General features: G+C 43.6%; 1 long non-coding RNA gene across 1 annotated transcript in view; it reads left to right on the top strand.

Moving 5' to 3' along the window:
- Positions 1-24,979, top strand: part of LOC117282839 — a 66,112-nt gene that overhangs the window by 26,116 nt on the left and 15,017 nt on the right. Inside the window, exon 2 of the long non-coding RNA XR_004513744.1 lies at positions 8,228-8,290. This is a non-coding gene — a long non-coding RNA (uncharacterized LOC117282839). The remainder of the gene's footprint in view (positions 1-8,227; positions 8,291-24,979) is intronic.

Here is a 24,979-nt window from a genome sequence, read left to right as displayed (position 1 = left end):
TCACTATCACAAATCTAATTTGCTATTGATAGTTGAGAAATGTAAGGTATAGATATTTATAAATAATAATAATGGACCTAGATACCTCAGCCTATATATCAGCTACCTGGACGGCTGGGATTCGATTTCCGGCAAGGGCAAGAAATTTTTCTCCACCCTATAGCATCCACATCGGCTCTGAGTTCACTGTCTCCTATCCAGTGAATACTGAGGACTCTTTTCCTGGAGATAAAGCGCTCGGGGAGTAAATTTCTTTACCTATCATGAAAACGTACGAGGGAAGGAAGGCATAGCTCCACTCATTCTCATCCTCGCCACTAGACGGACCTTCATGCCCCAATTGTTTTCTTCAAGCTGAAGTAAACCAGGATACAAACTGCAGAGCTGGTCTCGACGGGAATCGAACCACCACTCCTCTGTCATCCAGCCCATAGCCCAGTAACTACATACAGAACATATCCAACAACACGTGACTCTCAGTGCTACGGTCTGGCATGTGGCCAGGACCTTTCGCGCACAATAAACGCAGTTGCACTCTTATCCTCAGTAAGGACTATGGCCGCAAGGATTCAGTTGCAAGTGCACCAAGACGAACTGATTGGCCGTAAACCGCCAGTCGCAAAGTAACCGCGACTTTGACTTTGACTTTGAGTTTGGCTGCCTTAAGGTGAAGCCCCCTCGTGCACATAACACATTTTTTCAATCATTGCTTTAGGCTTTGTCTCTTGTTCACTCTCCTTATTTCTAGAAAATGAAATGAGGCTTATCATATCACTTTGCTGTCTGTGTGTATGTCTATATCTGTTCACTTTTCTGTCTACGTCACTCCTAATTTTTTAGTTTTATGAGGTACATGAGATCACACTTCTGTCTTGTCTGTCTGTGTACCACCCTTATTTTTTTCGTTTTCTATGCGGTCCGTGTCTTATCAGATAAAGCACTCGATTAATTCTTCACAGAAATTCATGTTATTTTACGAGGCTGCCAGTAAGGGTAAAGTTTTCTCTGTGCTTGATTGATCAAGCATCACGCCACGAAGACATGGGAGGTCGGAGGTACAGCTCCACCGTTATATCTCTATGCAATAAATAGAGACAGGCTCTGCGGCACACCCAGCCTCATGTAAAATGGGTACGGGGGACTATTTTCTCAGGGTTAAAGAGGCCAGATTGTAAAGTTGACCACTTACCTCCATCTAGTGATAAGGTTAAGAATGTTTGGAGCTGTTCCTCCACTCTCCCCCATTTGTCTTCATGTCGTGGTTCTTAATTAACTAAATATCCCATTCTTCAAGAGGAGACGAAACATTCAGTTTGGAATTTGCTACTCCGAGCGATACGTCGAAGCCCCTCCTTAACCCTAAAACCGTTTTGACGTTCCACACACACAAAAGTAATCTTTATGTATTCGGTCTGCTTCTTATGCACGAACATAAACTTGCTATTTGCTTCTGGAACGTAAGGAAGATGCAGACGGAGGCAGAGGTACACATAGGTCCCTCTTACGCTGCAGTGGTGAGCTGTCCTGACAACCATACACTCTCCTCTCCCTCCCCCCACTTCAGAGGTCGAGCTATCCATTTCCAAATGGTAGCCTACATATGAGTTGCCCCACTGTGAAGACAGTCTGCGCCTCCAGCTAGTGGACCCCTCGAGCTGCTCCACGGAGACTACGCTGGTCACGTGCGCTCCGTGGAATTTCGCATAGGTATTCCGCATTGGCTCGGACACTGTTTTCTGCTTTATATTATTACAGACAATTCGCAGTATCAGTCTGTCCGTCACGCTCTTTTCCTAGGAAAATAAGAATGACAGTGGCAATTGTAAATACACAGGACAGCTCAGTCGGTATAGAGACTAAACTATCAGAGGATCGAAGAATTAGGATATGTTTCCCTGCAATTCAGGAGAGTCTTCTCATCTCTATAACGTCCAGGCAGGCTCTGGGGCTCCACAGCCTCTTACCTATTGGGTTCCGGAGGTAAAACAGCCGGCACGTGACGCTGACCATCTAGTGCTTCACGGCTTAGGTACAAAATAAGCAGGTGTAGCAAAAACGCTCTAGAATTGTATTTCCGAGATACTCGGTTCTAATATCGGCCACAGCGGCCGTCCTGACTGGTTATTGTGCTTTTCCTCAGTCTCTACAGGCAAAGTTTGCCATAGGACCACGAATATGTCACTACCGTTTTCTTCTAAATCTTTTCCAGTTCGTCATTCATTGACAATTCCCGACCCTACGAGCATATAAACTCGGCATTTACAGCGTCGTTAAATAACCAACAAAACAAGCCACTCACCCCATCTTTCAACGTTATGTATTTCAGATACTGGAAAGGGTCGTAAATTCACCCCCCTCTAAGTAAGCATCCTCACCATCATCACTGGGGTAGCAGCTTCATGCTTTCGGCCCGTCCCCCCCCCCCCCTCAGGGAAACACTTTTATTAATTCTGTTAGTTTCTGAAGCAGAGTTACTGCTGATTGATGAGCCGATATGGATAAGAAATTTTAGCCGTGGAATCTTGAGTCAATTCTTAGTGCTAAAATTAGTTTAACTTATAGCTCAGTCGGTATAGCGACTGGCTACGGGCTGGAGGACGGAGGGGTCTGATTTCGAGTTCCGGTGGGACAAGAATTTTATATTATCCATGTCGTCCTGCCCGGGTCCGGGTTTCACCAAACCTCCTATACAGTGGATAACAGTGCTCTCTCCTCGGCGGTAAATCGGCCGGGGCATGAAGCTGAACACTCACCTCCAACTAGTGCCAAGGTCAAGAAAATGTGCATCTATACATCCACTCCCCATACGCCTTCATGGCGTAGTGCTTAATTAGTTAAACACGGGGACAAATTTAAATTTTTACCTATTATTTTATCCCTCTTTGGTCCAAATATTATATTCATCGCCCTGTTATGAAAACAACCTCGGCCTATTTTCTTCCGTTAATGTAAGAGACCAAATTTAACACTCGTACAAAACTAAAGGCAATTTGAATTCTAAGAATGGCGTAGTGTACCTTGATGTTCTGTAAAAGCACGGAAATTTCTGACCAGCAGATTAACTGATTTAAGGTTCGGCCACAGAGAGCGCTACGTACGCGACGCACGCTATGCATGCTATGTTCGCTATACGAACAGAAAAATATCTCCCTTTATTGCCAATGTGATTGACCACAAAGACTTCCGTACGCTACATACGCTGTGTTCCCTACGTTAGCTGCGCAGCAGAGTGTACACAGCGTACGTAGCGTACGTAGCGTACGTAGCGAACATAGCGTAGCTCTCTGTGTGGCCGAACCTTTACTGATCTAAGAGGAGTTAAATTCACTCATTAAGGCACAGTGGATATTGCGTATACCACCAGCTTTAACACAAAGAAACGCCGCATTTTCCCTGCACGTGACATTTATATGTATGTCTGCTATAATTCACAGAATAGAGAGCGATGATTATCCTAAACATTAACCGGTTGACAATCGTAATGGAGAAGTGGTCTGTTTTGCGTGAAGTAGGAACTGAATTTAGTTTATTTTCGAAAGGAGATGGTGTCTGGATGTGACGTTCACAGTTTCTGTGGGCCACGTGTGTACCAGAGTTGGGTCATTCGCAGGATATCTGCTGGATACTTTTTAAAACAACGAAGAAAATAGAAGTCGGTGTCACATTTCACGCAGCTTCACTCCCATCAGTCAGCAGTATTTCCATGTCCGTCCTTAGGCGCCATCCCGTGTCACAGTGCGGGCCCGCCGCCCCCTTGCCCTCCTCATAAATTGCTTGACCCGAGCCCACAAGTGGGGGCAACTTTCAGCCTTTGATCTGACAGCTAAGTTGCTTTCCGTAACAGTATTAAAAGCCTTACTGATTTTATGCTGTGGCGGTGGTTCATTGTTGATGCTCGCCCTTTTATGATGGTTTTTTGTACGGTGTGGATGTGGGAAGTACTGTCGACGTTTCGGAAATATAATCTGCCTCCATCTACATTATAGAAGTGGATAGGGTGGGTGAATGTGTATAGACGAACATTCGCCTATCTTATTCAGTTCGACCATGAGAATGAAGGCAGCATGTACCTCCGAAACGTCCGTAATAGTGCGCACATCCACATGGTACAAAGCTATAAAGGCGAAGTCAACACCAAAGTTAAGAGCTTTGTCACATTCCCCTAAAGTGACTATGATTGTGACTTGTTTTCGGGAGACTGTAGGTTCGAATCAGTCGAGATATCGACGGTCATGGCTGACGTTGCTTAGGCCCTCACTCGAGTATCTGATTGTGACTCAGATTAGGCTGTGATTACTTCCACATCACCCCCAAATCATTGTTCATCAGATCACACACAGACTAAGATTACTGATGGTGTTCTTCAGTAAACCTTAATAAGTAGGGAGCACGTGGTAGCGTAGTTGGTTTGAGGCACTATATTACAAGTCTGAAGGTCGCGGGTTTGAGTCCCGATAAGGTGGATTTATTTTTCAGTTTACCTAATCCACAAACTTCTACATGCTTTACGACTTCAGACCTCAAAAGATAATAACCTTTAGTAACCATAATAACCACCCACCATCCTATCCAGTGGGTACTGGGGATAAAGTAGCCGGGGTGTGAAGCTGATCTCTCACTTTCATCTAGTACCAAAGTCAAGAATGGAGCCGTACCTCTACTCCCTCACACGTCTTCGTGCTGTTGTGCTTATCAATAGAGCAGAGGGACAATTTCACCGTTGCGTTTACTAAAACAAAGAAACAACTACGAACTCCATGGCTTTAGTCCACAAGCGAACTATACCGACCGAGCGACCGCCGCTTGTCGACGAAGTTAGTGCCAACTTTAGCGGATAGAGGGTGTCATGTGGTCATCGCAACAATCCCCAGAGCCGTTAATTTTGATTTTCTAGACCCGAGCCTCTATTTCCTTGAAATAGCTCCTCAGTTATCCTCACGAGGCTGAGTGGATCCCGTTCCAGACACACTACTTCTCAGAAAATCTGGTAGCGCCGGGAGTTGAACCCGCTTCTCTGGATCTGTAGCCAGGAACTCTGACCACTAGACCACAGAGGCGGTCTCCGTTACGTTTACTATAATTCGAAAAGCTTCGCTACACCGCACTCAAAAGCAGTGCTTAAAAATTAGGCCGTTGTTGATCGATGTAGTTTCAGTGAGAATTTCTCTCAAACGTAGTTACACACATGTAGCAGCGCCCTGCAGAAACAAGTGCGCAAACGCGGGGACTGGGAACATTGCAAGAAGGCGCAAAGATTCCTCTTGTCTTCCCACCGGCCACTTCCGAGGAGTACGGAGACAGGTTGACCGCAGTTGTGCGCAATAAACCATATTTCCCTCACACATAACTTCTTTCCCGTCCCAAGTATCCAGATTTACGACTTCGAAGTTCCGATTGTCTGGAGGCGTTGCTCAGAACATGGGAAACATTTTATTCCACATGTGAGGTAGGGGCAGACAGACGGGACTAGTTCTGGTTCGTATGTCAATAACAATACATATTTTGGCGCCATGGACAGATAAGTGGATGCTGAACTCTGGACTTTATGGAGAAGAAAATCAGAAAAATACAGAGTGTCTGACACTTAAAAACTTTGTTTTCTTAAAGACGCTGTATGAAACTTTCACAGTTCATTCCACAAGTTTGGGAAATTTGTTCGTTACCCTGAAGTATGTTCTAAATTATGTCCCCGAAGATCACGAAATTTATGAAAACGAAAGACAATATTTTTCAGAACATTGATTGGACAATTCCTTGTTAGTTCAACCGTCCAAACGGAAGTGTGCTGCATCGGAGAATCATGTGGCATTCAAATCACCAAGACTGTCCTCCAGTAACGCTCCATACACCCTCGCAAAAGGACAGTGTCTCGCTACTCCGACAGTGGCTGATTCAACTGCGCTGTGATTGGAAACTTCGAGAAGACGTCAGAGCAAAAATCCTTTGTAATGCTTAATGAGACCGCGATTTGTTGTGCTAAATGTAGGGCACTTTAACTTGGGGACACGCGGCAGCGTAGTTGGTTGAGGCACTATGCTACATGTCGGAAGGTCGCGGGTTCGAGTTCCGATGAGGTGGATTTTTTTTTCAGTTTACCTAATCCTTCCAGCCGCACTATGGCCCTGGGGTCGACTCAGCATCTAACAAAAATGAGTACCAGGAATCTTCCTGGGGGGTAAAGGGCAGCAGGCGCGTAAAGCTGACAACCTTACCGCCATCTGTGAACCGATTGTCTATCGAAAATGTGGGAGCCTCGATGTCTCACAACCCTATGGGCCTCCACGACCTGTTACAGGGACAGCTTTACCTTTACAGAAATACGATGTTATTATATTGAACTCACCTTAATCTCTATAGGATCCAATTCTAGGCTCTTTGTTATTTATTTATTTATTTATTTATTATTATTATTATTATTTATCATTATGTCAGCCCCGAATGACAGATCAGTATGTAGCATTCAGAAGAATGAAAAATGACACGGGAAGCCGAAATATACTTTGAGGAAACCTCCGCGTCCACCACAAATCCTACATGACATGAAGTGGGTTTGAACCTAGACTGTCGAAGTGAGAAGCCGGTGACTGACCGCCAAGGTGAAGCAAGTCCAAGCTGCCCGTGACATAGCCTTTATTATGCGAGAGCAAAAATGTGTGGAGCGCAGAACAGAAACCAATAATTCAAAAGCCCACATGGGGTACACCGTTCTATAAACAGCGGGCGCCGTCTGACCCCCCCCCCCCATCCGTTCCGCCCCCAACGAGTCCACAGCGGAACATTATGTCTGTCCTCCCTCGGGAGAGGAGCCCTGTTGGGAAGCGGCGTCTGGAAGAAGCAGTATCTTACTTTAATTATCATAATTAGCAAAGTGCACTTTTGACACCCGGTGATGATGGGACTCCTCCCACTTTGTATTCATATCTCTGTTAAGTCCCTGTAGGATTCGCTAAGCGCGGTGACGCTTCTCTCTTATACGTATTTTTGTATGTTCGATACGTAACGTAAATTGTCGGTAACAGATTTGCTGTTGTTCTTGATGTTGTGGCATATTCGCTCAAAGCAAGAATCATGGCGTCACAAGAACCTGCCGTTACTAGGCAGCGGCCCGTAAACAAAGACAGAGAAACGGTGTTTACTGCCCAGTCCATTCCGATGACTTTGCAGGCAGTAGTGGAATACATCATGCCATCGCTAAGCAATAATTGCACTACAGCAGAGGAACTATATTTTCTGCGCGGTCCGTACCGAAATGATATATGCAGGACAAGGTAGCAGTTAGAGGACTGCCTCATTTCAGTCCTTGTGAGCTGTTGCTGTTAGAAGCTGTGGACTGTTCGGGAACCGAGAGGAAGGGGAACGTCCGATGTTGGAAACCGCTACCAAGCAACGGCTAGTGAAAACGTGACTGTGGACGCTAATGAGTGTGTAACAGTTAACTGTAAAGTGGAGCCACGTGCTGTATCAAGGAGTTCAATAAATCCGATCATCGATATAAAACCCGTCTATAGTCATTCCGCACACGTGACAATATGTGATTCAATTACCAGTATATTGTTGTACGTGACTCTTAAGTCATAAAATCAATAAAGCAACGTCACAGTAGATATTCTCCCATGAACTTCTGTTTGCCGGACTGCTGGCTAGGAGTCAGTGTGCATTCGGAGGGTCCTGCGCGCGGTCGTCTCGTCGACACAGGTTTTCTTGGCTTTCCTCTGTCTTCATGCAATCGCTGAGATGGTTCCAATTTCGAAGTTGCTACTGCGTTCTCCTGTTCCTAAGCAGCTCTCTCGATTCAAATTTACCAAAACTAAACCCCTTTTTGGATTTTTCCCATCGTCCGGTACAATATAAAAATAGAAAACACGACGTTTCGAAAACTGGATCTGTTTTACGTCCTCATGTGTTATACACAATCGTCAGAACCCTTTAGAATCTAAAGCCCTTTTGCTGCAAAGTTCACCAAATTATCTTTTCAAAGTATACAATTAATCAAGAAATGAGAATTGTGCTGCCTCTGTCTGAAGTCGTTACTTCTACCCATTGTGCATCTTCACTTCCATATTACCGTTAGCAGAAGGACGATGTTTAGATTTCGAAATCGAAGCCACGTGGTGTGAATATTTTCAAAAAGTTAGATGAGCCAATCTCTCACACCGGAGGACCCGCGGATAGCGTTAGGACGCACTGAAACAGCACCTGTTACTTCTTAAGTTTTATTCCTTTACAGGTGGTGAAATTACACAGAAACATTCGTGGAATGTTTTGGCGAATCAAGGAGAAGAAGCCGGTGGTAAGTACATATAATTTCCCTATTAACAGAATAGTCTGATTTAGTTTGCTTCTGTCATAAACATAAGGGCAATTGGCACTCCTGATGCTGCACCCAGAAGGGCGAAGATGTAAATGTTTGTTCTCCTGACACCTTATTCATGGCGAATATTAGTCACGCAGAAGTTGCAAAATCATATTCCCTCTCAGAACTGTTATAAACAAGAAGGAGTGTATACTGCACTACTTCTTACATATGGAGGCTGCAATGATAAATTGTGATATTAAAATGATGTTACAAGTTGGAATCTGCTACCTTTTCCAATAGGGGGATTGAAAAAGGGAGCGTTCTTGCGAAATCTGACAAATACGTAACGGTCTCACTGTGGATTTATCTTAAATTTTCAATGTTATTTTGGCCTGTTTTCGTGAAATCTCCACTGATCCGCCTATTTTTTCAAACTTCACCAATGACTATAAACGAAAGACCTTCATTTGCCCTTTTCCCATATGCATTCTGCCATGAGTTGCTATTAAAGTGGCCCTGGAAGACCACATAGTAAATAATGTTGAATTAAATCTGAATTTCTTTATTACGCATAGTAGCATACACATACATGTTCTGGAAAATTAATGTGAAACTCTCTGTAATCCTATGTCGTTAAGATGAAACCAAATCTGACGATACATTTTTGCAACGTCGGCTGCAAAGGTCAGTTTAGTGTTTTCGAAATCTGAGGACAACTGTCACAATATGTACCGCTGTATGTTAGGTCCAGCTAGTAATTTGTGATTTAATGGTTTCCCATCGGCTCTCTTCGCATTTACATCACACACAAAGCTGAACTGTCGTGTTCAAAAACTGAGTGACGAGCGAAAAAAAACCCCCNATTTGAGGTTTTCACGGCGGTGACTATGAAGAATGCCGTCTTCCTGAATGTGGCACCTTGTAGATCTTGTGTGAACCGATGTGAGGCGATACGTTCCTCCGAAACGTCGATCCACACAAGATCTACACGGCGCCACATCCCAGAAGACGGCATTCTTCATATTCTTAACTGTTCGTCCAGTTTTACATTTTTCAGTGTGACACAGATCGTAAAATCTTGTGTAAAGTTCTGTCCTGGATGGTGGATACGCCCTGCTGTGACCCAGCCGAGTTCAGTTTCCTCGAGTGTAGGAATATTTCCATCATCGAAAGGAAGACTAGTTCTGCTCCAATTAGAATTCGCACACTTTCAGGTTGCGCAATATCAGCGTCAGTGGGAAGATTCTATGAATGATGATATATATATTGCAACAAGACGCCTAAAAGCCGGAGGCGGCTGTTGCTTGGCAACGGCTCAGTAAACATTACGAACCAACACGCAACAATAGAAGAACTGTTTGAAGCCATATTTTCTACGTGGTCCGCTCCGAGGTTAGGACTAACGGAAGAAGTAAGTTAGATGAGTAGATTTGAACGACTCTCAGAGATGTGAGACAGTACAATATGGTTATGAGTCCCGCGGGACACGGAACCAAGGATCGCTGTGCTGGCGAGGGCGGTTAGTAGACATTCGTGAGTTGCAAGTGAGCTGTTCAGAATATTTTAACGTTCATTCACGACGTTTGTAATTGTCGAGGCGATCTATAAGCAATCGTGACAACATGATTTCGTTAAGAGACTGATCTCTGTTTAATGCATTGAGAAAATTAAAGCTGTCTTTTTGTTTAATTAAATAGTATACACGTAATTCAGGGGTGATAACAGTTATATTTTGTGCTTATGAATCGTAAACTTCAAACTATACAACAGATTAAAACATCAGAAGCAGCAGAAATGCACTTCTTCAGAGCAGAACGCAAGCGAAGTGAAGATAAAAAATAATGGGTTACACGAAACATATGTGACTACTTACGTACTTACTTACTTACTTACTCATGGAGCTGAGCCCTTCTGGAGGAGCCACCAATTCTACATTTACTCAAGAAATTCCCAGCATTTTATCGAACCCGAAGGTTCATTACCGTGTTCACAAGAGCCCTCCACTGGTTCCTATTCTGAGCCAGATCTATCCAATCCATAGCATCCCATTCTATCTCTCTAAGATCCATTCTGATATTGTCCACCCACCTACGCCTTGGTCTTCCCTGTGGTCTCTTTACTTCTGGCTTTCCCAACAATATCCTATACGCATTCCTCGTCTCCCCCATTCGTGCTACATGCCCTACCCACCTCATCCTCCTTGACTTGATCATTCTAATTACACTCGGAGAAGAGTACAAGTTATGAAGTTCCTCATTATGCAGTTTTCTCGAACCTCCTGTCACTTCATCTCTCTTCTGTCCAAATATTCTCCTCAACACCCTGTTCTCAAACACCTTCAGTCTATATCAGAGTCCAATTTTCACACCCATACAGAACCATAGGCAAAATTATAGTTTTGTACTCGTATATTCTCATTTTTATGTTTTTGGACAACAGACGAGAAGACAAGAGGTTCTGAACTGAATGGTAGGAAGCATTCCCCGAGTTCAGTCGCCTCTTAATTTCCTCCTGAATCAGGTTTCGATCTCTTATCGTTGTTCCCAAATAGAAACATATGTGATTATACGAATTAAAGATTTCTAGGCATAATGGTTGGGACACGCGGTAGCACAGTTGAGGCACAAGCCAAAAGATCACGGGATCAAATCCCGATGAGGTCATTGGATTTTTTTTCAGTTGACATAACCCTTCCAGCTGCACTATGGCCCTGGGGTCGACTCAGCCTCTAACAGAAATGAGTACTAGGAATTTTTCTGGAGGGTAAAGGGCAGCCCACACGTAAGGCTGACACCCTCACCGCCATCTGTAAGCCGATTGTTAGGAAAATGAGGGAACCTCGACCTCTCACATCCTTATGGGCTTTCACGGTCGGTTACAGCGATAGCTTCACCTTTTAGACATAACGGTTAGAACCTATTAGGGTGGAACAATGGGAAATGCCCCCTCCCCAAATTTTTAAACGTTGGCTTCAATTTCAATACCAGAAGAGATCCAGGAAGGCTACGAAACGTAATTCTAATATAACCATATTTTATAAATACCGGTATTTCAGTATTTATAAATAGAGTAAGTTAGAGTGAATCGGACCAGCCGGCGAATAGGGCGGTCTCCCTGGCAGCGTTACTGGTGTCTTAGTGGTCGCAGCTGTGTTTCCCTGGACCATACAGGGCATGTTGAAAGACAGAAACTGCGTGGACACAACAGCGCTTTGAGTGACATATTTTTGTTTTGAAGCTGTTTTACGGTAAGCCAAAAACAGGGCTGTTTTTAAATGTACGCGTACAGATATATTAACATCGCAATTCAAGCAGGCATCCTATACCGAATTGCAGTTTCTTGCTATTGTTAGTGATACCAGAGCGTATCCACCCATTCTAAGCTTCAAATCCAGTGATACCAACCGTTGTTATATGTCACTGAACCAAGTTGGGTAAATTGGCCTTTTTGGGAAACATTTTTTTTTTTCCGGATTTTCTCATGGGGTGACACTGAGTCCATTTGATACTGCATATTTTATGTGTATATTTCGCTGAAATTTCAAGTTTTGTGTGCCGTTCCCCTCAAAGAGGGCATGATTCTCTGCTCCTTTCATAACGCCATTTCACGAAAGTTCTAAGAGTTCTGTCTGTCTGCCCGGAACTCCATCATCGTCCTCGTAATTGGTCCTGTGTCCTCAGGCCGACCTGAGCCCAGGATTCCTTCAAGAAGAAGTGAAGAACTAGCATCCCCTCGAAACTGACAGGCTCGAACTGAATTATAATGCCCCACTTCCTCGCATTTTTTCTCTACAATATTGTCTTCACCCCCCCCCTTTTTTGTTACCAGGTTACATTACGCCCCTTCTGCAGTGATAACCGATATGGATTCTTGTTTATTTTAACTGTACAGTCTGGTTAGCACACAGTGGTGTCGGAGGCGGAACACACTTTGCTGTACCGTGACCCGTTTTAGAGCTACTCTCACATGACGTATGTACGTCAGAACGATTTCATCATTGCCGCGAAATGTTTCGCTGTACGGGTTACCTTTATATTTTGTTGATTATGGATTTTTGCCCGAGGACTGTGACAGAGTCCGAAAAGTTATTTTGCATTAAAAACAGGACGATAGATTATGTCTTGTCATTCTGTGGTTCAACGCTACGTAGTCTGGCAACTGATAAACTCCGTGGTTTTAGTCCGCAAACTAACTATACCGACCGAGCGACCGCCGCGTGTCGGCGAAGTTAGTGCCAACTTTAGCGGATAGAAGGTGTTGCGTGGTCAGCGCAACGATTCCCGACGTCCGTTAATTTCGGTTTTCTACACGGGAGCCGCTATTTCATTGAAATAGCCCCTCAGTTATCCTGACGAGGCTGAGTGGACCCCGTTCCAGACCCACTACTTCTCAGAAAATCTGGTAACGCCGGGAATCGAGCCCTGGATCTCTGGATCTGTAGCCAGGAACTCTAACCACTAGACAGCAGAGGCGGTCATAGCAACTGTTATCGTCGAAAAATACATGCTCCCCCCCCCCAATAAATACGCTCATACGGTGTCCAGACAGGTTCTGGGGAAGACCCAGTCTTCGGGGAGTATTTCCAAGAAGGAAAGGTGGCCGGGACGTCATGCTAACCACACCTCTCCCCAGTGCTGTCAATAAAGGTGCTTCAGCTATACCTCCAGGCCCCCACAGATCTTCTTGGGTCTGCTTTCCTGTACAGCTCACCCCAAACATCTTGTTAATCTTTGACTTTTCTGCAGTTCATGGCTCTTGCATTCATCTGTATGTTGCAGCTCCGTCTTGCTGTCCAGGCTCTACAAGTGATCACTTGTTTGGCGCCATGTTGTCCATTCAATTAAAAAATAATCCTCCACATTCATTCGTCGGAAGACGTCAAACAGAGAGATAACCAAGCCCTAGTGGCGGCTACACTTTATATAAATGTTCCCATTATGATAGCTGCATATCGGGGCTGTGCTGCTTGGAACGCCGCCATCTTGCACAGCATAAGACTAAGATGTATCAATGCGCGGAAAGAAGAGGCGATGCCTCAGCGGTGTATGGGAAATTGCGAAGAAGCATGTCAAGTGAAAGTGAATTTGAATGACTACGTAGAACTCGGTGCAATACAGCTTCTCCTGTCTCAAAGTAATTTCAATAAATTCGCAAGGATATAATAAAATATGTATTCGATTTTAAGCCCTCTTGGTGTTGTCTGTGAACAGCGTTGTTTTCTGAGAAGTTGCGCCGGCGATCAAACGGGCTGGTCAAACGGTAAAGCTCTAGACACGTATTCGAAGCGTTCTTGGTTCGAATCTGTGTGGTCACCAACTATCCTGATTGAGGGTTTTCGTGGTTTTCTTTGGTCCATCTAGGAAATCACCAGGATAGAACCTAAGATAGGCCACGGCCGTTTACTTCGAAATTCTTTGGAATCCTGTATCATACTGAAGATGGAATGGCTGAACCATGTATTACGCACGGGACGGTATAAGGAGTTTAAAATACAAGTTAATATGGCTAAACTGTTTTTCACATGATTGCAGTTGCGGGTGTTAATTCTGGGATTGTAAGTAGAATATCAGACAGACGGGGCACGCGGTAGCGTACTTGGTTAGGGCACTATGCTACAAGCCGGAAGGCCGCCGGTTCCTTTCCCGATGAGGTGGATTTTTTAAATTTACCTAATCCTTCCAACCGCACTATGGCCCTGGGGTCGACGCAGCCTCTAACATAAATGAATACCAGGGAAGTTCCTGGCGGTAAAGGGCGGCCGGCGCATAAGGCTTACAACCTCACCGCCATCTGAGAGCCGATTGTCTAGAAAATGTGGGAACCTCAACATCTCAACCCTATGGACCTTCACGGCCTGTTACAGGGATACCTTTTTTTTTTTTTTACTGTATCCAACAGACAATAGAGTTTTGCAGGGAACACGACAATACCTTATGGCTGAATTTAACGAATTGTAGGACAACACTTAACGATGCTAACAGGAAGCTAACGAACTGAAATGAAACGAGGAGCCTTGTATCACAGCTCACTAGGACTGAGAAGGTCGTTCGTAGGCACAAAGGAGGAATTTTCAATTTCGTAAGATAGATGTCGCATTCTCTTCCCGGGGTACTACACTCAGACATAGCCTTCAACTACACATACGGAAGCCTCTTGTAGGAGGCCAGGGCATCCTTCGATGAGGGAAGACAAATAAAAAGAGCAGAGGAATTAAAAAAGTCTTCCATGAAAAAATGAGAACCAGTAAATATTTCGCCACGGACTGCTCAGAAATGGAGAGGAAACCATTTGTAGGATTCGCAGCGGCAGGTACATCGTGTAAGTGATGGTATCAGATGGAAATTCAGGATAGCTAAGATAGCACCCACTTTCATAGCAGAAGCCCTAGGAATGGATGAAACACTAGAAATCATTGAAAAATAAAAAGGACTCTGAGCAAAATTTCGCAATTTTCTCGAACTCGGAAAGCGTGCTAAAAGGGCTTATTAACACATCACACATGACTGACATGCTTAAATGCAACATAGAATGACTAGAATCGGGAGACTGGAAACCCTAGGCACTGTGGAGTTGAAGTTAATGAGAGGGCCGACTCAAAGGCAAAGCAAACAATCAAGAAAGTAGAGACAGTCAACTGCTGTTTTCAGTGGCAGATCTTAAAGCCCAGTGGAAAAATAAAGGCAAAGAAGCGCTTCACAGTTTCTTTCAAAACATCAAAATTGACAGAGGAGAAAGCTACTTTGTAAGATACTACAAGAATGGCTTGTCTCCCTGGNTCTTGTGCCATTGCTACAGGATTCACGCACTCCGATATTTGGAGGAGGCAAAGAAATGAAGTTATTAATGGATCAGAGCTGAAAGTCGGTCCACAATCTGAAGTGGCAGTCGTGTACCGCGGCAAGAGAAGTTATTAACTTATCAGTCGGTTTCCCACACGGCACAAGAACGTGACCCGTTCACTGTCTCCAGGCAGAAGCAGCGTATAAACCCTGCCGCACTCTGAAGCAGGAGATTTCGGATGTCTCCAAGAGATGAGGACACTCACGTTCTGCGGTCCATTCCACGACGCCGTCAGTATTTAGACTATATAGCTCTTTCTAAGGGGCCCAACTGAGCAGGTGTCTTCCTTTCTCACCTGAAAACAGAAACAGATCCAGTTTCCGAAACATCATGTATCCTATTACCTAGAGTTTCCTCGATTACCTAGAATTCCGGACGATGGAAAAAGTTAAAAAAACCCGTAATTCTGTGTCATCCACCATTGTTAGAACCCTTTAGAATCTATTTGGAAATTATTTGTAAGGAAGCGGTCGTGGCCTGATCGAGATATTTGGGATCTATCCTGGAGGTACTGAGGTAATCTCTGAGAAACCTGAGTCATGATGCCCGGTGTCGTGGCCGAGCTAACAATATTACGTACTTTTAAGGCAAGTAACCATCAGGAAGCGAACCTCTGTTTGGGCCTGAGATCCTCACAGCGGTCACTATTAAGCGCGGTATTTCCTTGAACTGATGTCGTATAGTCCGGCAAAAGTCCGTCGACATTTCGGAGCAAGTTATTGTTTCCGTTTTCGTGGTAGAAGTGTAAGATGAGCAAGCAAGAAACGAAGTGTACTATATTCTGGAATGTCACGCCCTGCAGTCACAGACGTTTCGAACTACTTCATGTGCTTTGTGCTTGTTTCTTGTCGGTATTTGTTTTGCCTCCGCGATTCTGAAGATGGAGTCAGTACTTTTCTCCAAAACGCCAATGAACTTACATCGCACTGCACGAGGTCATATCCCAGAAGAGAAAGCACCATGCTTGCGTGTTGCTCGTTGCTTTACTAACTTGCTGTAACGTATCCGGGGTTTGCGTGACTAATAATAACGGGTTTTTGATTGGATGATTGGATTTATTGCAACTTACACATTCACACAGTTTTGGATTACATGTAATACGGCGCTGTCTCTATTCTACACACTTACAGTAGTTCACCGTTGCACACGAAATAGGATTCTCATTCTTCACTAGTCGTATCCTGGCAACGGATTTATCACAGTCTCACTGTGACTTCAATTCACACATGAAGTCTTCTTTGCATCGTCTAATTCTTCTCTTGCCATTTCTCCTTCTGCCAATTCCGAGACGAAACTCGACTATTCTCGAGTACTGTTGTGTACTCCGCTGTACTGTGTCTAATACTTCGTCAGAACTATTCCATTCGTTCATAAATCCTCGGCACGGACCCCACGGAAAACACCATGGTTACAGCTCCGTTGCCTAACAATGGGTATACATGTATATTATTTTATCCTGAAAATGAAGACGATAAGTTACTGCGAAACGTCGTCGAACATATTCCGAACTACACATCACGTCCCAGAATACTTGCATATTCCTACACTTGAAGGGAACCTCGTGTTTTCCCCACATGCGCTTAGAGCTGGCTTACTGATACCTGGACCGCTCTTCCTCTAAGGCCAATGTGGTGACCTCAGACCAATGCATTAGCAGCAACAAGCAAAAATAGATGCGTGGTTTTTCCGATAATGTATTTTGCACATTAAATTGTATTGCAGTTGAGGCTACTTATCTCTCAGTATTTTAGAGGGAGCTGTGTCTGCCATGATCCCACGTCTTTAGTAATCAGGAAAAAGGTTTCTCGATTGATGTATGTCTGCATCCACGTGCGCCTCTCAGCAGACTGAAGTCAACTTAATGTAACCATTTAACATTTGACGTAAGCACGTCAGTAACTATGAAGCTACTGACTTATAGGATATGACGCCATGTCATGTGATAGATACATATACCTAAATTTCGGAGGAAAGAACTACCTCCATCTTCACAGTGGAAGAAAAGTCTTGCTTTGTTTCCTTGAGATGGAGAAGGCAAGTTTCTGTAAAATGTTTTAATCAGGCTATAAGTGTCAGGTCCAAGAAAAGTGTAATCTCTTTTTTTTATAAAACCTGCGGAAAAAAAAGAACTTGCTAAATTTGTTCAGTGGACCAGCGCAGACATAAAAAAACTCCCTGACTTGAGTCCGCAAGCGAAATATACGGACCGCCTTTGTGGTCTAGTAGTTAGAGTTACTGGCTACAGATCAAGAGATTCGGGTTCGATTCATGGCGCCACCAGATTTTCTGAGAAGTAGTGGGTCTGGAACGGGGTTCACTCAGCCTCGTGATGATAATTGAGGAGCTATTTCAAGGAAATAACGGCTCCGGTGTAGAAATTAACGGCCGTGGGGATTCGTTGCGCTGACAAAGATACACCCTCTATCCTTTAAAGTTGGCACTAACTTCGCCGAGAAGCGGCGGTCGCTCGGTCGGTCAGCGCATACATGAAGCAAAATTAAATTTATAAAATGTCGTAGAGGAACTGTACGTGCCTATAGCAGGTCGTACGGCGTCCTATCCCAGGAAAACGTAATTGTCTACTACAGTATAAGGGAGACAGTACGCTACATGGAAATGTTAGTACCCACGTACGTACTGAACTACATGGCATCGCATCCCGTAAGAAGGAATATTAACACTCACCACATTCTGAACCCAAAATCCCTTACATTTCCTCTTAATATTCCACAGTAGGAGCGTTTCTTTTTTGCAGTAGCAGCAGTATTCCACACTTCATTGTTTCCCCCCGTTTCCGGTTCATCCTGCATAACATTTTCTTGTCTCATTCCAAGATAACTTCTGCACCTGATACAGAGTCGGTAAATAACAACCAGTTACCTGATACAAATATAACCGATTTAAGTCAGAATAATTGGCTAAAACAAGAGTGAACTTTATATTTTGAATGGTTCAGAATTCTCTTCCAACATCCTATCTCAGTATGATATATTAGGAGCAAAATTTGTTGCTTCTGTGCCAGGTTCCAAACGGATTTTCATCGTCTTTCTCAGCCCTTAACAGGTAAATTTCAAGATATTAAAATTATGTTACTGTCTCTTCTTTCAATATACTTCTCAGTTAATTACTAATTAATCATTCTAGCATTCAACGCCAAATAATTCTGGCTACTGAAAGCGTAGTTAAATTAATCTTATTTAAATAAAAATAAATATTCTTGCAGTGTGGGGGCTCATAATGCTGAGTTTGTACCAGAGTTACATTTTATCGATTCAATTTTGCAAGGGCTTATGTTACAACGAACACACAAACTTTGATTGACGCTAGTAAGGAGTTTGGTCTAGCAGTAAACACAGATAAAGTTAACTGTATGTTGCTGTCTCGTCAACAAAATGCAGGGCAAAATCGTAACATAAAGATAGGCAACAAATATTTTGAAAATGTGGCACAAGAGGAGATTAAACTTGGGTAATGCTTGCTACCATTCGGTCCAGAACCTTTTGTCTACTCGTCTGCTGTCCAAAAACATAAAAATTAGAATATACAAAAATATAATTTTGCCCGTGGTTCTGTATGGGTGTGAAACTTGGTCTCTGACATTAAGGGAGGAAAATAGACTGAGGGTGTTTGAGAACAGGGTGTTGAGAAGAATATTTGGACCGAAGAGAGATGAAGTGACAGGAGGTTGGAGAAAACTGCATAATGAGGAGCTTCATAACTTGTACTCTTCTCGAGGTGTAATTAGAATGATTAAGTCAAGGAGGATGAGGTGGGCAGGGCATGTAGCAAAAATGGGGGAGAAGATGAGGGCATATAGGATATTGGTCGGAAAGCCAGAAGGATAGAGACCACTGGGAAGACCAAGATGTAGGCGGTTGGACAATAGTAAAATTGTTTCTACAGAGATAGAATGGAATGGTATGGATTGGACTGATCTGGCTGAGGGTAGGGACCAGTGTAGGACTTTTGTGAAGACGGTAATGAAGCTTCGGATTCAGTAAAATGCTGGGAAGTTCTTGAGTAGGTACACAATAAGCAGCTTCTCAAGAAGGGCTCAGCTCCATGAGTGAGTGAGTGAGTTATGTTACAATATTTAACCCAATGCTACTTTTCCTTGCACGCTCTGAGTGAACCCATATACCGCAGGTAACAGCGCTGAGGTATGTTGGAGGAGAGTCCTCCTGAAAGAGGACCTGTTTATTAATTGGATTTTGTCAATAAGGTACGAAATATCTGCCTAGTTGTCCTCGCGTCTTGTAGTTACTACTACAGTACAAGTTGGTGACATCTCTCGGGAGTCCCTTTTTTTTTTTTTGTTACAAAACCAGAAAGAACAAACATCACAAGTTAGTAAAACACTTCTCACTTGCTCCGTCACGCGAGACACATGACTGCGACAGTTTCGACATCCTGTGTTTAGATTTCAGAATTACTTTTCGAAAAAGAAAATAACTTCCTGTCAAAGGAGAGCACGAGACCCCTTCCCCTTCCTTCTCTGCGTTGGAGGAACTGAGCCCTAAATTCTGCCAAGTTATGTTTCAAATAACATCGTTATTACGAGCGGAGGGAGGCTTATTTTGTTTGTGCATGAATTAGACACATGTGCGTCTGGAGTCACAGCCCCTCGCCCCATTCTCTTTTAACTACAGGGCATATTAATAAAGTTGCGGGAAAGGGGAACCACCTTTTTACAGCACGCTAGTTTCAATTGCTGCCGTTGTGCACCTGACATCATCACGTGTTTTACTATACCAATATTCGTTGAGTGTAATGTTAAAATAAAATTGTGGGTAGAATTCTCTTCTCCAAGTATAATTAGAATGATCAAGTCAAAGAGGATGAGATGGGCATGGCATGTAGCAAGAATAGGGAGAAGAGGAATACATATAGGATANAGACAAGGCATGCAATGAACTAGTTTAGCGTAAATTGAATAAGCACCTGAAGATGGCACTTTTGTGCCGAAACATGTAGTGCGAGTGAGAGGAGGAGATAGATGAGTGTATGCACTGGAAGACGGTTGAAATAAATCATGGACTTAAATCAGTGCAACAGGACGCTAAAATATAACATTAAAATGGATCTTAGAGAGATAGAATGGAATGATATAGATTGGATTGATCTGGCTCAGGATTGGGACTAGTGGAGGGCTATTGTGAACATGGCAATGAACTTTCGGGTTCCATAAAATGCTGGGATCTTCTTGAGTAGCTGTGCAATTGGCTGCTTCTCAAGAAGGGCTCAGCTGCATGAGTCAGTGAGTGGGGGCAGAACTAATCACCAACTGTACTTTGATACGACACGAACTCCACAGAAAACAACGCGTAGAACAATTCGCTTGTTCCGTGTGTATTCGTTGCCACGGTAACATTCTACCGAGCCGTTACCTAGCGACGACAGCGGGATGCACACAGACACACAGACTGATGGGAAGCGAGGTGTATGTATGGTACAGGGGTGTGTCTTATCAGAAATCCCGTGTAAAACTGTTTGTTGCATTGTATGTGGGTCTGGAAGTGTCAGGTTTAGGGGGCGGTGCGAGATGAGTAATTTGAGTTGTATCCCCCGGGGTCGTGTTAGTGCAGTGACGTCAGGAGCGGCTTGTGCGGCAAGCAAAGCCCAAGCTACCCTCCCTCACAACTTCTTGTGCTCGACTCGAGCCAAGAAGAACTGGAAGGCGTAGGGTGCACGTATGTTCGAAGTGTGGCCTTTTGAGGTTCTGTTTGCCTCACGCAATCGCACTGCAGGTACCATACAGCACAAAGCCAGTAAATATTTGTCTCTGAATTTTCACAGGGACACGCGGTAGCGTAGTTTGTTTAGGCAATATGCTACAAGCCAGAATATCGCTGGTTCCATTCCCGATGAGGTTATTGGATTTTTCAATTAACCTAATCCTTCAGCCGTATTATGGCCCTGGGGTCGACTCAGCCTGTAACAGAAATAAGTACCAGGTATCTTCCTGGGGCTAAAGGGCGGCCGGCGTGTAAGACTGACAGTCTTACCGCCATCTGTAAGCCGATTTTATCTAGAAAATATATGAGCCTCGACGTCTCGCAACCCTATGGACCTCCACGGCCTGTTACAAGGATGGCTTTACCTTACCTTACCTCTGATTTTCAACAAACAAGTTAACGCACTGAAAATGTTTCACATAAAAATGACAGATAGTAATGAAGTTTGTTGGTTATGTAATGTGTATATTTCAGCAAGGTCAGCTGCATTAAAAAATCAACAGCTTTCTTGTTTGTAATATGCAATACGGGTTAATGCAATGAACTTATACCAGCCAAGGGCTACGCCATACCTCAAGCGGTTAGTCGCTGGCTTCCCACCGCGGCGGACCGAGTTCGATTCCGGGTCTGGTCAAGTGGGATTTGTGGTGGACAAAGTGGCGCTGGGCAGGTTTTCTCCGAGTACTTCGATTTCCCCTGTCAATCTTCATTCCACCAATTGCTCCACAATCACCCTCACTATCATCTGGGGCTGGTACAATAAGCCAGAAGCGGCCGCAGTACAAGGGACTTAGGCCAACCCCACTAGCAATCAAAAAAATATTTACCAGCCAAAAATAAATTTTCTGTAGTGCATTTACTGTAGATTCCGATCCAAAATTTAACCAGAGCCCGTTTCAGAAATGATGCACACGACTGCACTATTAAGAGTCCATTTTATTCATTTCATACACTGTACACATAACTGTCGAGAAAGGAAATCTAGGAAAAGGGGGGTATTAAAAATTGTAAATTTAGCATTCCGATTCTACGGATATGTGAAGATTTTGCAGAAGTGTATTTACGCTGATGGTCGTTTAGTCCAAAGAAACAAAAAAAAAAAACACTCCGTGGGTTTAGTCCGCAAGCGAACTCTACCGACCGAGCAACCGCTGCTTGTCGGCGAAGTTAGTGCCAACTTTAGAGGGATAGAGGGTGTCGCGTGGTCAGCAGAACGAATCCCCACGGCCAATAATTTTGGTTTTCTAGACCGAACCAATAGAAACAAGAGACGACAAGTAACACAATCGAAACCCAATCATTGATTTTTCTAACAACACCCATCGCGTTATTTGTATTTAAGAACGATGTTTCGGAGGCTAGGTTTTGTCACCGTCTTCAGGTAGAAAGCCTACTCATTTGGGCTCAATCGCTAGAGCTAGTCCCCATCTCCGAACACCAGAACCAACACAAGGGAGGATATATAAACCAAACAGACCATAAACCATCTGCGGGAGTTATGACAAAATTTCCAAAACGCCACGTGCATGGCGCCTTGCACCTATGGCCATGCATAATGTAACCGCCAGAGTCCATAAAATCGGAGCCAGACCAAAATAGAAGCCAAAATTGAACAGCCAAATTTTAAAATGAAGTATTATAAAATGTAAATTAATAAAATAATTTGAATGAACAAATCTATGAGGAGACAAAGGATGTGATGAGTGTGTATGATACTGTAAGACATGTAAGAGTGTACAGAAGGATGGGTAAATAGAGGAAGACACTGAGGGAACACTCATGAATAACACAAGACAGGACTCCAATTGTGATCGTGTGTGTCTCTCGCAATTTTAGATCTGTGCGCGCATGCCAAACACTGGGAGGAATGTGCAGCCCCCATTTCCATAGCCCCTTCTCTCCAGAGGATGGAGACAGTGTATTTTTCTGAAACGACGATATTCTTATGCAAGACTTCACCGTGTCACAGGAGCCCTGAACGGCTTCATACAAGACGGATCACGCGGGAGCATGGATATACCCATTCATTAGCCAAGCAGGGAACTCTCCACTTTGTTTCAGGCTGTTTCATTTATTACGTTCTATTTATGCGGAACATTGCGAGGTCTGAGGTTCTCACTTCGGTGGTTGTGAAGAGTGCTTCTTCAGGGTACTTTCCACTGGGAAATTCCTTTACTCTGATTTCCATCAGAACACTAGAAGAAGTGTGGTTGGTTCTGAGAACGTTCAGAGCGTTGAGAGTGCACTTAATTTATTGGTGACGTAACTATTCTTCAATTACCAGTAAAATAAACGAATAATAACATAAACCGCAAATATTAAATAAGCATAAACAAGCAGTAAACAACAAATGAAATAAATAATAAATAAACAATAAATAAGTGAAGAGATATAAGAATAAGCAATAAATAATAAACAAACAACAAAAAGCGAAAACGTATATAAGAAAAAGCAATAAATAAATAAAAAGATAATGTATTCCTTCTGGGATGTGACGTAGTACAGTTTCGTGGTTGTTTAATAACATTTTAGTTTTCTGACGTATACGGTTTTATTCGTCATTCGTAACACGAGAAAACATTAAACTGATAATGCATGAAGTTGCACTTAAAATTAACTTAACCTACTCCTTGACATTAGCAACGCCTATACAGTTTGGGCCTACATTTGACCTCTAGAACACGGTCGCCAGACTCTCGTTTCTGAAAACGATATGAACAACTTAAAGATGAGAGGCGCCTACCACTTATACAGGAAGATGGCAAATAATGGCAAGAGGGAGCCTTTTATCACACGAGGGCCACGGCGTTATCTCGCGGAAACCAACACGCGGTAGGGCCATGTGGTTTTAGCGTTTCAAACAAATGAAGACAACACACGCGGATCGGCGGCCCTGATAGGAAGTGAATCCGTGCTGTGGCGGGCTGGCAGAGACCGGCTGGCTTCCCACACGCAGGATCCTGCAAGATTCCGAAGTACAGTTTTAAACGAAGTTAACACATTTCTTACGTATTTTAAGGTAAATACTTAGAACTTTATATAGGATTAAGAATGCCGTCTTTTATGATGTGGCTCCGTGTCGAGCTTGTGTGAACCGACGTTTCGGAGGAACGTATCGCCTCCATTTTCGGGGTAGAAAAATCCATTAGCGACGAACCTCCGTAAGCAGGTGACTGCAGTCTCTTCGTGCATTCAGATAATATTAAAGTTATTACCTGAACATCTTGAGAAGTTTCAGTGTTGGTATTACTGATGGGAGGGATTTATGAAGTATACCGTTTAGATGGCCTCAAGTGGCATGATATAAATACCAAGTTTCATAAAGATTTGTTGAGGCATTCAAAACACAGACACACAGACAGTAAAGTGATATCATGAAGTTACTTTCATAATTTTGAAATAAATAAATCAGGCTAAAGCCAGATAATGATTAATGTGTTATCGAAGAAAGTGATGTGTGTTGTGTTGCGTATTGATAAAGATAATGATAATAATAATAATAATAATGACAGCAAAATGATAACAATGATAAGTAAAAAATAAAGCTATCCCTGTAACAGGCCGTGGAGGTCCATAGGGTTGTGAGATGTTGAGGTTCCCACATTTTCTAGACAATCGGCTCATAGATGGCGGCAAGGTTGTCAGCCCTACGCGCCGGCCGCCCTTTACCCCCAGCAACATTCCAAGAATGTTCCTGGTACTTATTTCTGTTAGAGGCTGAGTTGACCCCAGGGCCATAATGCGGCTGGAAGGATTAGGTCAATTGAAAAAATCCAATGACTCCATCGGGACTTGAACCCGCGACCTTCCGGCTTGTAGCATAGTGCCTCAACCAACTACGCTTCCGCGTGACCCCTGATAACGATGATAGGAATAATAATAATAATAATAATAATAGTAACGAAATTGAAATAATATACCACAGGGCAGTTAGGACTTCACTTCACGAACAGAGAAGCAGCACTGCGGGTTTCCAATCTTCTGATGACTTCCGAAGTCTCAAGGAGTGAAATGGGCGCGCCTCACTCCCTCCCGAGCCTGCACGTCACGACGAATTATGCCGGATGAAAACCAGAGCAGGCAAGGGCGACCGAGAATGATGCGGAAA

Source organism: Cryptotermes secundus, unplaced genomic scaffold (assembly GCF_002891405.2).
Source record: "Cryptotermes secundus unplaced genomic scaffold, Csec_1.0 scaffold573, whole genome shotgun sequence".
NCBI lineage: Eukaryota > Metazoa > Arthropoda > Insecta > Blattodea > Kalotermitidae > Cryptotermes > Cryptotermes secundus.
The sequence above is the reverse complement of the archived record's forward strand: the minus strand, read 5'-3'. Positions and strand labels throughout refer to the sequence as shown.